We start from the raw sequence: 14,176 nt of genomic DNA on the forward strand, positions 1-14,176 counted from the left end.
CCTGTCTTCTCCCTATTTTGATGTTGAATGGCCCAAAGCAGTCAACGCCTGTTGACCAAAATGGGGGCTTCCATAGACGGAGCCTACAGGGAGGTAGGTCAGCCATTTTAGGGTAGTTAGGTTTCCCACGCCATTTCCTGCACTCACTGCATGCCCACTGGTGCTTTTTAACTGCTTGCCTACCACGTAAGATCCAATAGGTCCGGCGTATGGTTGCAAAAACCTTCTCTGGTCCTGGATGAAGGAGCTGTTCATCGTGGTGTTTAATCAAGAGGCGAGTTATAGGATGGTCAGGATCAAGAACTATAGGGTGGATTACATCAGGATCTAAGGTTTCTATCTGCCTGAGTCTACCACCTACCCTTATCAGGTTTAACACCTCATCAAATTGGGGGGAGAGAGAGAGAAGACGGCTCTGGGGGGAGAGTTCCTTACCAGCCTTTAGGGTTTTAAATTCATCTGGGAAGCTTTCACATTGAGCCTGTGCAAGTAGAAACGTTTCTGCTCTTCCTCGGCTCAGGTTTGAGACGTCGGAACCTGTTAATTCAGCGGATTCCTTCAGTTTCTTGTATGTGGATTCCACTGCATCGTTCCAAGTGTTATAGTGACAGGGCTCAGATAAGACTGGGAGTTGATCAGATTGTGTGAGACCACAGAACAGTGGCTTCCTCAGTTCACAGGAAATCTCCGTGGTGGGAATGGGCATAGCAGGCCATTGTGTAACAGGCAGGTAGAGGAATGCTGGGCCTCTATGCCAGCGATCTTGAGTAATCAGCTCTCGGATATGTTTGCCCCTTGTAATGTCGTCTGCTGGGTTTTGGTTTGAATTTACATATCTCCATTGACTGGCGGAGGTCAGTTCAAGGATTTCTACAATGCGGTTGGCTACAAATACTTTATAACGGCATGATTCTGACTGCAGCCAGTTCAGTACTATTGTAGAGTCGGTCCACAGGATTGTCTGATGGAGAGGGAGCGTTAACTCAGTTTGAACTAGATGAGCAAGTTGGGCTCCTGACAGGGCTGCTGAGAGCTCTAGACGTGGTATAGTTAGAGGTTTTAAGGGTGCCACTCGTGATCTAGCCATTGCAAAGGAGACATGTGTCTGACCGCCATTACCTTCCACCTTCAGATAGGCCACTGAACCGTATGCTCGCTCTGAAGCATCACAGAATATGTGTAGTTCTCTCCTTTTTACTTCAAATGTGACCCCGCTGTGGGTACTCCCGTACCATCTGGGAAATTTGATATGGGTCAATTCTGGGAGCTCACTTTCCCATTGGATCCATGCATGACTTAACTCCCGGGTTTTAATAGGTGTGTCCCATTCCTTGTTACTGACCCAGAACTGTTGGAGCAAGACTTTGGCTCGAGTAGTAAAGGGTGTGATGTACCCCAGTGGGTCATACTGTGAGGCCAAGACCTTGTAAATGTTCCTTAGGGTAAGGGTGGAGTACAGGATGGGTCTATACCTGAAGCCTAAGGAATCTGAGGAGCAGTGCCAGGTTAGTCCAAGAGCGCCCTCTCTTGGGTCAGTTTGATCCTGGTTTAGCCACAGTTCAGCACTATCAGAACGTGCCTCTGATGGAAGGTCCTCCACAACAGATTGAAAATTACTGGCCCATTGTCTAATTTCAAATCCTCCAGTCTTTAGTGCAGCCCTTAACTTTAGCAGGAGTTGTTTGGCTTTATCTGGGCATGAAAGTGACCGAAGACAGTTATCAACGTAGAATGACTGGAGAACAGCTTCCACCACATCCTCATTCTCCTCATTCTGAGCCTGAACATGCCTTTGTACCGCATATATCGCAAAGCATGGGCTACTTGTTGTTCCAAATGGAAGCACTTGCCATTCATATACGTCTGGCTGCTCCTTGCGCTCCATGTTACGCCACAGGAACCTGAGGAGAGGCCTGTCTTCGGGTAGTAGTCTAACCTGATGGAACATAGATTTTATGTCCCCACTTATGGCTACTTCATGCTGTCGGAATCTTAGCAGCACTCCAATAAGGGAGGGACCGAGCGTAGGACCAGGGAGAAGCTGGTTATTTAGTACTTGGCCTTCATAGGGGAAAGAGCAGTTAAAGACAATACGATGTTTGGCATTATGTTCTACAAGATGATGAGGTATGTACCAAGATTCGGGGGATTGAGAAACCTCATCATTACTCAGTTTGGTTATATAACCTGCTTGAACCAGTTTATCTATCTCTTTATTGTATATTACAGCTAACTGTGGTTTCTTTACTAGCTGCCTTTCAGCTCGACGGAGGAGGGGCATCACTGATTCTTTGGGTGCGTTAAGTTTGGGGGCATTTTTCATTCGCAGTAAAGGGGTTGCATAACGTTCTATTCCATTCACCTTTACCCGAATTGTCTTCTTTTCTAGGAGTTCCATAGCCTCTTTATCCTGTTTTGACCGTGTGATCAATTTCTCGTTTCGATAAGGGAGTGTATCAATCTGCCACAGTTTTTCCACATCACGCTTTAACTCAGTGTAAGAGTTGGTTGTCGAGGTGAACAAACACTGGGTTGTGTCCTGCGATCCAGGCAGGGATGTAGGCCCTTGGAGAGCCCAGCCAAGTCGGGTGTTTACAGCTGCCGGTGCCTTTCTTGGACCCAGTCGAACAGGTTCAATTGGGGTTATGAGATGAGGGTTGTCAGTCCCGATGAGGATCTCAGGCTGCACATTTGAGAAAGTTTCTAGGGGTACATCATGTAGGTGGCGGTATCGTTCTCGGAGTCTGTTAATGGGGTAAGACTGCTCTACCAGTGAGAGCCTGTCAGCTGTAAAGGCACCTTCTAGGGTGTATACAGTCTTTGGATTAGATACTGAGGCAATTCTCAAGGTAACAGATTTACCTTGTATGGTCTCTGTCTCTTGTCGTATGGTGCGCAGGTCAAGGATCTCAGCCGCCCCATCTAGGCCAAGTGATTTGGCGGCTGAAGGGAGTAGGATGGTGCGCTCTGAGCCATCGTCTAGAATGGCATAAGTCTCGAGAGTATGGTTTTTATTACTTAATTTGACTTTCACTACTTTAAGTAGCACTTTAGGGGATGCATTTGCATTCAATGCATTCATATATAGGACCTTAGATGCAGCAGCCTGTTTATTTACATCATGGAGGATTCCCAAGTGCTTCCCGTTACATTTAGGACAAGGTTTCTTTAGGCCACAATTTGCTGCCATATGTGACCTTCCACATCTCCAGCATCGCCTTTGCTCTTTAATCCACTTTGCCACCTGGTCTGTACTCAATTCTTTCAATTTCCCACAGTTAACTATGGAATGGTCAGGGCACTGACAGTAAGAACATAAAAATTTAGTTGCAGGTCCAGCCTTGCTTTGAGTTAGCGTACCTCTGGCCAATTTAGGGTTTGCTCCATGTAGTATAGTAGCTGATGAGGAGAATTTTGCTCGGGTATTATATTCTCTTCTGGGGTTCTGAGGAGGGCCTATTTGGAAGTTTGCAACCTGAGCTGCTACTGCTTGACACTCTGCTTCTCCTTGGAGCCATTGGGAGAAATCTATTAAATTATAGTGAGCATTAGGATTCATCATACGTGCATGTCTTGCATAGTTAGCTACACATTCAGCTGGTAATTTACTCAGTAGCCGTTGAACATGAGACGCGCAAGAGAGTTCTGCTGCCCCCTCTTGGCCCAGAGACTGTAACATGCCTACCATTGATCTTACTCGTACTGCAAACTTATGGAAACTATCTGCATTACCAGAGGGAACTTTAGGGAGGCTCAATATGGTCTGGATTTCTCCCAGGGCAAGGTGATGGGGCTGTCCATACTGCTGCTCTAAAGCAGCTAGGGCCATGGTATAGGGTCGAGGGTCATGGGCATAAGAAAGGGCGACATGGCGGGCTGAGTTCAGGTGAAGGTGGTCCAATAATATATGGTATTTGTACATTTCAGGTTCTTCTGGTGGTAGGAGATTGTTTAGAGCCATTTTCAGCATTAGGAACTCATGGGGGTCCTCATGTACAAAATTAGGGAAAGAAGGTCCTTCTATCCGTGGAGCGTATCTTGGTCGTTCATAACACCCAGTCAATTGTGGCCATGCAGGAGCAAGAGGAGGTTGTAATAGGTTTGGCTGAGGAGGTGGCACGGCTGTCTGGGCTGGATAGGCGAGTGGGGGTGGGTGACCCTGATGAGGGAGGTCAGCCTGAAGGGGGATTTGAGGGGTGTAGGATAAGGGTCCGTGAGCTGACTGTGAAGGGGCTGATAATGTTTGAAGTGGAGGTAGATGGCCATGCTGTATCCCCACCGCAGGGGGTTGATTTGAATATCCCAGCATATGTGGCTGACTTGAAGGCACTGAGGACATTGGCCTGGAGGCTAGCTGGGGTAAAGGCACTGAGTTGCACAATGGCTGGGCCAAAGACAGTTGGGCAGTAGCCGCATAGCCAGGAGGCAAGGTAGATGGGGGGAGATGTCCAGACTGAGGTGTATAAACAGGATAGGGGATTGAAGCCATATGCCTGGAAAGTCCATGTGCTGAGTGGTGGGGGTCCAAAACTGGTTGGTTGGAATACAGGTTGGTGAGGGGTAGTTGGCTCGTGGGCTCTGAGGACATTGGCCTAGAAACTGTCTGGGCTAGAGGGGCATTGATGATAGGCAACACTGGGGCTAGAGACGTTTGGGTGGGAATTATGTCAATTAAAGGCATTTGACTGTCAGGTGATAGCACTGGAGGAGCTTGGGGCCCTGGTGGAGGAGCAAGTGGCACTTGGATAACAGGAGAATGGGTTGAAGGTGCTTGGGAAACCACCGGGTGAGTTAAAGGTTCTCGACTGGTAGTTATAAGAGCTGAGGCTGGAGGGGCAGATACTGGGATTAAATTCTCTCCTCTGCTATTAACAGAATTATCTATGGTGCACAAAGGGTTGTGGACATATGAGCGACTGTCATGTCTTGGACTTGTTTGTACCGACTGAGAAATTCTACCATCAGCTGCTACCTGTAGGGCCGTAAGTGTGGGCTCTGAATAAGCTTTCATAAACTGGGAGCTTTTACCTTGAACAAAACTCTTGGGCTTTTCAACACAATCTCTTTGATACAATTCATCATCACTTTGTTCATCAAATTCATCATCATTTTGTTCATACTCATCAAGTCTATTTCTTAGAGTCTCAACCATGGTTCTCAATTGTGACATTTCTTGCCTCAGCAGAACAGTTTCTGTAGATGAAGAATCCGCTGCTCCATCTTGAATGAGGGCCTGGTTGTACAATTCTGTGTGGTAGTCTTGAAGGTAACCAGGTGGCCTCCTCTCACGCTGCGGTCTCCCACCAGTGGCCTCTTCTGTACTCTGTGGTTCGGCTCTTGAATCCATATCCAATCTAACAATTCGATCCGGCTCGAAGGACCATGAAAAAGACTGTCTGTATTATCCAACTAGATATAATAGGGGAGGCTGGGTCATAGAATTGTGGAATGGTGTGAACATTTAAACACAGGGATTCAAGAGCCGTTTAACCATTTATTGAGCACTGGATAACAGGGGGGTAGATGGATGGATGGATGGACGGATGATTTCTATACAAAATAACAAGGTTCAATGCATTGCCACACACAAATTAAAGTCAATTTTAAATAAATATAATGCTTACATTTTAATGCATCCACAATGAAAGGAGAGGCCTGGGCTTTCTTTATCATAACCCTCAGGAGTCTGATTACAAACAAGACAAATCAGCAATAAATAACAAATACTGTTATATAAACTTAAAAACTTGAATTCTTGATCATTATACTCACAGTAATTCACTCTTTTGAGGACAAACAAGGTCTATGTGGCTTCAATTAACCAGGTTTTTGCCCCGATTTACCCAGACTCTGTAAATAATATGAACAACAAATAAAATGGAAGTACAAACTCAGGACCCCTTTAACACAGGAAGAAAACTAGGGTTTAACATCAATTGAAGAACAACGAAATGCACAAACTTACTGTGTGGCAGCAAGGCATGGCTCAAACAAAGGGATCCTAACTGGACACACCTCTCCTTAAATAACCTCCCCTGTCTAACTCCTCCCAGTGCCCAGCCAGGTGAAACAACCCACCCCAAACAGAGAACATCAGCTTGAGATTATTGAACACTAATGTTATGAAATCCATGACTTATTTCAAAAACACAGCTGATTCTGTACTAAACAACAGTAATATTTTCTTGGTGTTACAAAATTCTTCAAAAATAACTCATAATGTGCTTTAATGTCTTTTCATGTAGTTCTTTCTAACCCCTGGATATCTCAATATAAAGTGAAAGTCTTCAAATCCAGTTTGCTGCTAAGTAATTCATGACATAATTAATTTACAGATAACTCCCTAATGACTTAGCAAATACAATAATTAGTAGTTCACTAATTCCTTGGTAAAATAATGATGATAATTATAATAATTTTAGTTAAATTTTTTTAGTAGGAGGGATGTTTGGTCTCAGTTTTCAGTGATCATCACAACAGTGAACAGCGCCCTCAGGCGGCTGTGTCTGGTATAGTTAATCAAATAGAGGGTTGCTGTAGACGGGCTGTTAGAGGACACACTACCTGGTGTAGTAAAATATTCCAGGAACGTGGGTGATGTGAAAGCGCAGTGTGACAGTCCTTTAATTAAAGAATCAACAGGATGCAGTGGATAGGCCTGATATAAATTCATCTACATTACCCTGATTATGCATTACCTTAACCCTTAATTTGGCAATTTTGTCGGGGCGATTACAACACAGAGTACTTTTTGACGATTTATCCAAAACTGAACGTAACAGACAGATGTGAAAATCTCCAAACGCTGTTTCAATCTGATATCAGCCTACGCAGTAACTAAATCAAACTCTAGTTGTAACGGGCTATGGGCCCACATGTAACACAGGAAATATATTTAAAATATATTTATTACCTGGAGATGCAACATGACAGAAGAGGAGCAACAAAATAAACTCCTTCATTTTGATTTTATTTTTTTTTTTTTAGAAATGCAGTCCAAAAGAGTGAATAAATCGCCTGGTTGATGAGACTTTCCGACCCTCTGAACGGAGGATATTTTTTTGATCTGTGGGAAAAGTCGAAACAGGGATGTGCCATTATAGCCAATAGAAATCCAGAAAAGGCTGCTACGACGTGAATTACTATGGTGGGATAGAAACTGGGGTAGAAAAGCTGTATCCAGGCTACACACTTACAAAAAGATTTGTCTCTAGGCGAGTAAAGACATGTAGAAGTGACTTATAATCCAAAGAATGATCATACATCTTACAGTGTAGAGAAGCTGAGTAGGAGAGCAAGGGAGAGATGAAGAAAAGATTTTTTTGAGCAGCTTCTGTCAATGATTAAAATGACTGATTTATTATCAGTTGTTTGTTCATTGCAGGTTTGATCCATTTCAAAGGTGAAATCTGTGACTGCTCATTTGATTTAGCTGAAACTGGAAGCTGAGATCATTTATCACAAGTTTCTTTCACAGAGGAAAATGACTTGTTTTCCAGTGGCTTTAGTATGTGTGTCTGTGTGTGGGTGCACATTTGTATTATTAATATTAACTTATTTATGAAATTCCATTCAATTCAAGGAAAACATTTCAGATAAAATCACAAGAGATTTAGAACTGTAACTGTTGTGAATTTGTCATATATTAAGACTGAAATCAAGAAATCAAAACTTGATTTGATTGAAACACGGATTGATTGAGCATTTTTATTTTGAATATGAAATAACAGAACAGCAAAAGAGTTTAAGATAAACATAAAAAGAACATATTTTTAAAGGAGTGAAAAGTATAACTTATGTACTCCCACCCTTTTTCACAATTACTCAGTTAATGCACACCCACAACATATACATAATCCAAATCCACGTACGTACACATAGCATAAATACACTTTTTTTTTTTTTTTTTTTTTTAGGTATGCGTCTTTATACACATAATAATAATACCCCCCCCCCCCCCCCCCCCCACACACACACACACACACACATATATGCATGCATGCAAAAGCACCAAAAACAAAGAAAATGAAAGAAAACAGAGCAAAAATACTTACACATGTAGTAATATGAACAAAACCCATAAAAAATACAAAAATATAAATAACATTATTCATTAACCTCATACCTCATGGAGATTCTTTCCTTATATCTTGTTTTAAACTGGTTAATATTTTGACATTGCTGTAAGTCCACACCAAGACTGTTCTGTAGCTTCACCTCACAAACTGATATACAAAAACCTTTCCTAGTTGTGTGAATACTAAACATTAAAAAAGCTTTGTCACAACTTAGTCAAAGCTGTTGGTATGTAACATAACAAAAACACTTTTCCCCATCAGAATGAGCAGAATCATCCTTTATACAGGCATAGCTACATAAGTGCACACAGTTTTTCAGTTAACTGTGTTGTGATCTGCAGGAGGAAGGGTTGAGGGGCCTCTCATTCACTTGTCCTGTCTGAATATTTCCACATAGGTCAGGAATTCATCCTTTTTTTTTTTTTTTTTTTTTTTTTTACCAAATTTGTCAGATTCTTCTAAATTAAATGGCAATTTCCCTATATATACTATTGTTACTGCCTTTTCTCCTTGAGCATACATGACAGGGCAACACTGACAGTGCCTCTTCAAAATGTAAATGAACAGATGATGAACGGAGGGAAAGGCAGTAAATGATACATGAAAAGACACTGCCAAGGTTATGGCACATGCACTGCAAAAAATAACACCCCTCATTTGTTATTTCCACTTGTTTGTTACCTTTAACTTAATGTACCATGATTCATTTTGAATATCAAACTCAGCTGTTTAAGTTTTCCCATTTTGAACTTAATTCATTGTCTGGATTGTGTGAGAATTTTAAACGTTCATTCAACTCAATCTTGGCATAGTGGTGAAGGTTCCCAGCATGTTTTTGGGACATTACCTCAGCCAGGTTTGTTGCTGTTTGGCTCATGTTCCCTATTAAGTTCTTTAGTTTGTATGTGTGTTGTTTATCATGTAAGAGATTTTTGCAAATTTATCAAAATGAAAAAACTGAAATATCATATTGACATAAGTATTCAGACCCTTTGCGACATCACTTGAAATTTAGCTCAGGTGCCTCCCATTTCTCTTGATGGTTGCTGAGATGTTTCTACAAATTGATTAGAGTCCACCTGTGGTAAATGAAATTGATTGGACATGGTTTGGAAAGGCACACACCTCTCTATAGAAGGCCTCACAGCTGACAATGCATGTCAGAGCAAAAACCAAGCCATGAGGTCAAAGGAACTGCCTGCAGAGCTCAGAGACAGGATTGTTGCAAGGCACAGATCTGGGGAAGGCTATGGAAAATTTTCTGCTGCACCGAAGGTTCCCAAAAGCACAGTAGCCTCCATAATTTTCAATGGAAGAAGTCTGGCACAGCCAGGACTCTTCCAAAAGCTTGGCCAAACTGAGCAATTGTGGGAGAAGGGCCTTAGTAAGAAGAAGTGCTTCAAAGTAAAAGATAGTAGGGAGTTTAAGCAAAGGCGGATTGTGCGGCAGCTACTGCAACCGGAAATGGATCTCACCCGACGGTCTTGCCGTAGCTGTCAAATCCACAGTAGTCATTAAGCAAACTGCCGCGGCAGCGTTTTCCTCAGCGTCAACGCTGTGCAGTTTTATTAATTAAAAGTGTTACATTCATAGTGTGTGCTTTCAAGTTTTTTTGCTATTCAAATGTATTGTCATTATGCCAAGTGCAGGTAGAGAGCAAAACGGAAAGATGTGTGCATTTCGGACAATAATTTAAAGATTTAATTAATAATAATAATATATTACTAATAATAATTAATTATTGACAATTAAGCACACATCTGATCGGAGTGTGAAGGGATAGTTCAGTGCGTGACCTGCATGCCGTGCAAGAACACATTTAATTTCAGAAATAGGAGGAAAGCTATTTAACTGAAAGGCCTATATCACGCGTTGTAGCGACTACGTGAGAATGATCTTTTCGCCGTTGTAGATCAGGCTACCACAGCAGACAACGCCGGCACGACGGCTGAAGTCTCGATCAGCAGAGCGCAGATCCATTTCTGTTTGCCGTAGCCGCCGCACAATCCACCGTTGCTTAAACTCCCTATAAACAGCTAAGGCAGTGTTGATCTTCACAATCAAACCCAGATTGTGAAAATATTATCTGAGCTATTAAAAGTCGAACTATTGTAGAAACAGTAGAAGGATGATTTCAGAATCAGAAAAAAAACATTATTTTTGACTTGCCAAACTCAGATTGGGATTAGGGTGCATTCCTACCATATTTTAACATCAGGGAGTGAAGTTAAGAAATAATCATTAGTTACTTCAGTTTTACAACTTTGAATATTGCATTGAAAGAATGGAGTCTGAACAGCTGCATCAACATTTTCCACTTGAGCTTGTAAGCTGAAACTAATTCTAATCTTAAGTGGGTTTTATTCATGATCTTCAGGCAGCAGGGAAACTTAAGTGTTCAAGTTGAACCACCTTGATATTTTTTGCAGTGTAGAATAAGTAGAAATTCAGTCTGTCTTTTAGTTTTTGGTTGCAACCTTTAACCATCTCAGCTTTGTGTCAGGCCTGTCTGACACGAAAGGCAGTCTGGTGAATATCATTAAACTGTCTTCACAAGACTTTATTTTCATTCTCATGCTGAGAGATGAGACCACTAGAGTGCAAGGACGTGATGGGTGTAAAAAATAAGAATCACAGTTGTTTTGTCATTGTCTTTATAACTGTGTAGTCCTTACAAGCTGATGAACCAGATTAAGTCATCCTCAGGCCATATCTTAACTGTAAGTACAGATGAATAGATAATAGAATACTAGTTTAAAAAAACAGACTTTTGGTTTATCAGAAACTTTATTGAAAAGCAAAACAGTGATATAAAAAGGAACGCAACTGACTTTGACATTCATTAAGTCAATCCAAACCCATTAACACATTTGGAGCGATGGTGCTCTGCATGTGTTCAAAGAGGAAAGGCCCATCTCCATAAATACATATATATATAATCTAAAACCAAAACATATTTTCAACATTTTTACTCATTCTCTATTTACACAGAAACTTACAAAGTCCCACAGCAGTGTTTCCTCTGTCATTTTTTGCAGCTGTGGTGCTGAGGGCGATACCTCTAGTTTTATCCCATGTCTGTCTCTGTTTGGGTCTAAGTTGAGGTTCTAGTGCTAAAAATGTTTATTTTAATCACAACACAATCAATACTTCTAAACCATCTGGGATACACTCGTTTTATTGTAAGACATTAGTCTAAGCGAATTACAAACTCTATTTAAATTTATCATTTGTCTTACAGCGGTGATTTCCTCACTGTGGTGGCGGCACTGCTGCTAAATGAATACAGAGGAAATACTGTCAACAACCCGACAACTCCAGCCACTTACATGCTGAAAAGTTAAAATAATTCATCAAAACAAATATAAAATAAGAAAAAACAAAATATCAAAAGTTTGTTTTGTTTGGGATATAAGAAAAAGTTTTCAAGCAGTAACACTGGAAAAATGCTACACATATAATATTTCCATAACTGGAAAATCAATCACTGATGTTCTTGTGAGCGAAGAAATTCCAGCATCGAGTAACTTCAAGAACATTTCAGATAAAATCACAGGAGATTTAGAACTGTAACTGCTGTGAATTTGTCATATATTAAGCCTCAAAGCAACAAATCAAAACTTAGTCAAAGCTCTAATTTTTTGGCTCAGTGAAGTATAATCCTTTCATGAGGGGCAAGCAATTTCCCTCTGCACTTTGTTGGCCAAGCGCCTCATTCTACAACAGTGGAAAGCAGAGGCCAGCCCCCAATTCCACCAGTGGCTTAAGGAATTAGGTAATGTTTTGCATATGGGAAGACTCTGATACAAGATGAAGCGTAGGGTGGTGTGTTTTATGTTATGTTATGTTGGTTAAATGAAAAACCTGAAGGATGATACAAGCCTGTATTTTCTTCTGTATAAATCCTATTGTTCCTTCAATAAAAATATTAAAAATAAAAAAAATATTAAAAATAAAAGCTCTAATAAAATAAAATAAAAAAAACACCATTTTCCCATCAGAATAAGCAGAATCATCCTTTATACGGCTAAAGCAGAATAAGTACACCAAGTTTTTCAGATAACTGTGTTGTGATCTGCAGGAGGAAGGGTCGAAGTTCCTCTCATTCTCTTGTCCTGTCTGAATATTTTCCAGACACGCCAGAGACACGAGTTTTGTTTTTTGTTTTCTGGTTGTGTTTTTTTTTTTTTTTTTTTTTTTTTTTTTTTGGGAAAAATGATTTTCTGTACAAATTTGTCTTTATAATCCAAAAAGTAATTTAACTATTCATGATGTTGTTACTACTTTTTTATATGTGCACTTGACTCTGTAACTCCCTGGCCTTGTTTTTGATTTATGATATAAATAATTAGTAATGCATTTCTTCCCAGTTCTTACACAAAAGGACACTGACAGTGCCTCTGCAGTCTTCAACAATCTCCAGTGCAGAATTTATCTAAGAACCTAAAAAGACAGAAAATAACCAAATGAAACAACGCACAAAACACTTCAACATACATATTTTAAAAGTTCACTGGACGTTTACTTACTGTGCATTACAAATTGTTGCACAAACTTTCTGTTATCATTTTTTTTAACAGATGTACATGTCACCTTTTTACAGCTACAAAGTGAACATCAAGTGACTTTATCAGTGAACTGAGAAAGTAAAAAAAAAAATTATAGCTGCTGTGCAGTGATGGGTCGGGTCCGGGCAGTTTTAAGCAATTCTAAGCAACAAGCAGAAGAATATGAACTTAAACTGAACTGATTGACACACCTGGTAAGAAAAGGGCAGGACAAAGGCCTGGAGGGGACAGATGATTGGCCAAGACACAACAAAGACATGAAACACGGGGGCCGGGCTAATGAGACAATGCAGGGCAGGTGTGAGGACAAACAAGCTGACAAGACTATGGAGGAACAATAGGGACAAAATGAACACAGCAGACTAAAATATAATAAACATTATAACTGCTGTGCAGCAATGGTTAGGGCCAGGCAAGTTTAGGCAATTCTGAGCAACAAGAAGAGAATAGGAAGATGGAAAAAAAGGTGGCATTCTTATGTGCATTTTGTAACAGTTGAGGCTTGAACTCACAGTTTCTGGCATAAAGGACAACACTCTATCTCACTGAGCTAATTGGCAAGTGTCAGTTCACGTGAGGCTTCACAAATTGACTAAGACAGTCACATGACAGCAGCTGCCTATGCATGGAAAGGCTGATTTCAAACGACTGTAAAATAAATAAATAAGTCATGAAGACAAAAATCTGACAATGATGATCTGGCATGGGATTGGACCTTTGAGCAAAGTTTGGTGAATTTTCGCACGTGGGAATGTTGCACAAGCTGAAGCTTGAACTCACAATCTTTGACACTGAGGCCTGGCCTCTATCTCACTGAGCTAAAACTTCACATGTAGCTTCACAAACTGACTGAGCCAATCACTGACCTGCAGGACAGCAGGCAGCCATGCATGGAAAGGCAAATTTTAAACAGGCATCAAAAATTCAGTTATTAAGAGAAAAATCTGAAAATACACATATTGCATCTAGACAGCATGGAGATGTTGATCATTTGTTTTTAACAATGATTGATTTGCTCCATAAGTGAAAAACTGATGTTTAAAAATGCCATTTTTGCATTGACTCCAATTGTTCACATGAGAGCAAAATTCAAAATGCTGTCAAAAATTCAGTTTTTGAGATACACATTTGAAATTCGCCACACATCATCTACCATGACTCTAGAATTTTGTCCATTTTTTTCATGAACATTGAAGATTTATTTAGCAAGAATTTGCGGGTATATGTTTACAGTACCATTTACAGTCTCATCACTCTGTTTTTTGAAAAAAACAGAGTGATGGACTTCATAATTTGCAATAGGTTTGAGTGCACAAAAGTTTCTTCAGTATTGGGGCTACAGTTTGATGAAAGTTGTGAAGTTGTAGCACATATGGTTGATTTGTTATGAATTTTCAAAGTTTTGAACTTTAGAGGCTTGCTATAGCGCCACCATCAGGACTACTGACTTGAGTTTGCAGCTGAGGTAATCTGGCATGGGACTGGACCTTTGTGCAAAGTTTGGTGATTTTTCACCCATGGGAAGTATGA

At 40.7% G+C, this 14,176-nt stretch overlaps 2 protein-coding genes across 2 annotated transcripts in view; both read right to left on the bottom strand.

Moving 5' to 3' along the window:
- LOC115368090 (class I histocompatibility antigen, F10 alpha chain-like) overlaps positions 1 to 14,176 on the bottom strand; it is a 410,352-nt gene that overhangs the window by 374,450 nt on the left and 21,726 nt on the right. The window lies entirely within an intron of this gene.
- LOC115368109 (class I histocompatibility antigen, F10 alpha chain-like) overlaps positions 1 to 14,176 on the bottom strand; it is an 80,448-nt gene that overhangs the window by 44,058 nt on the left and 22,214 nt on the right. The window lies entirely within an intron of this gene.

This window comes from Myripristis murdjan, chromosome 11 (genome assembly GCF_902150065.1).
Source record: "Myripristis murdjan chromosome 11, fMyrMur1.1, whole genome shotgun sequence".
In the NCBI taxonomy this organism is placed as follows: Eukaryota; Metazoa; Chordata; class Actinopteri; order Holocentriformes; family Holocentridae; genus Myripristis; species Myripristis murdjan.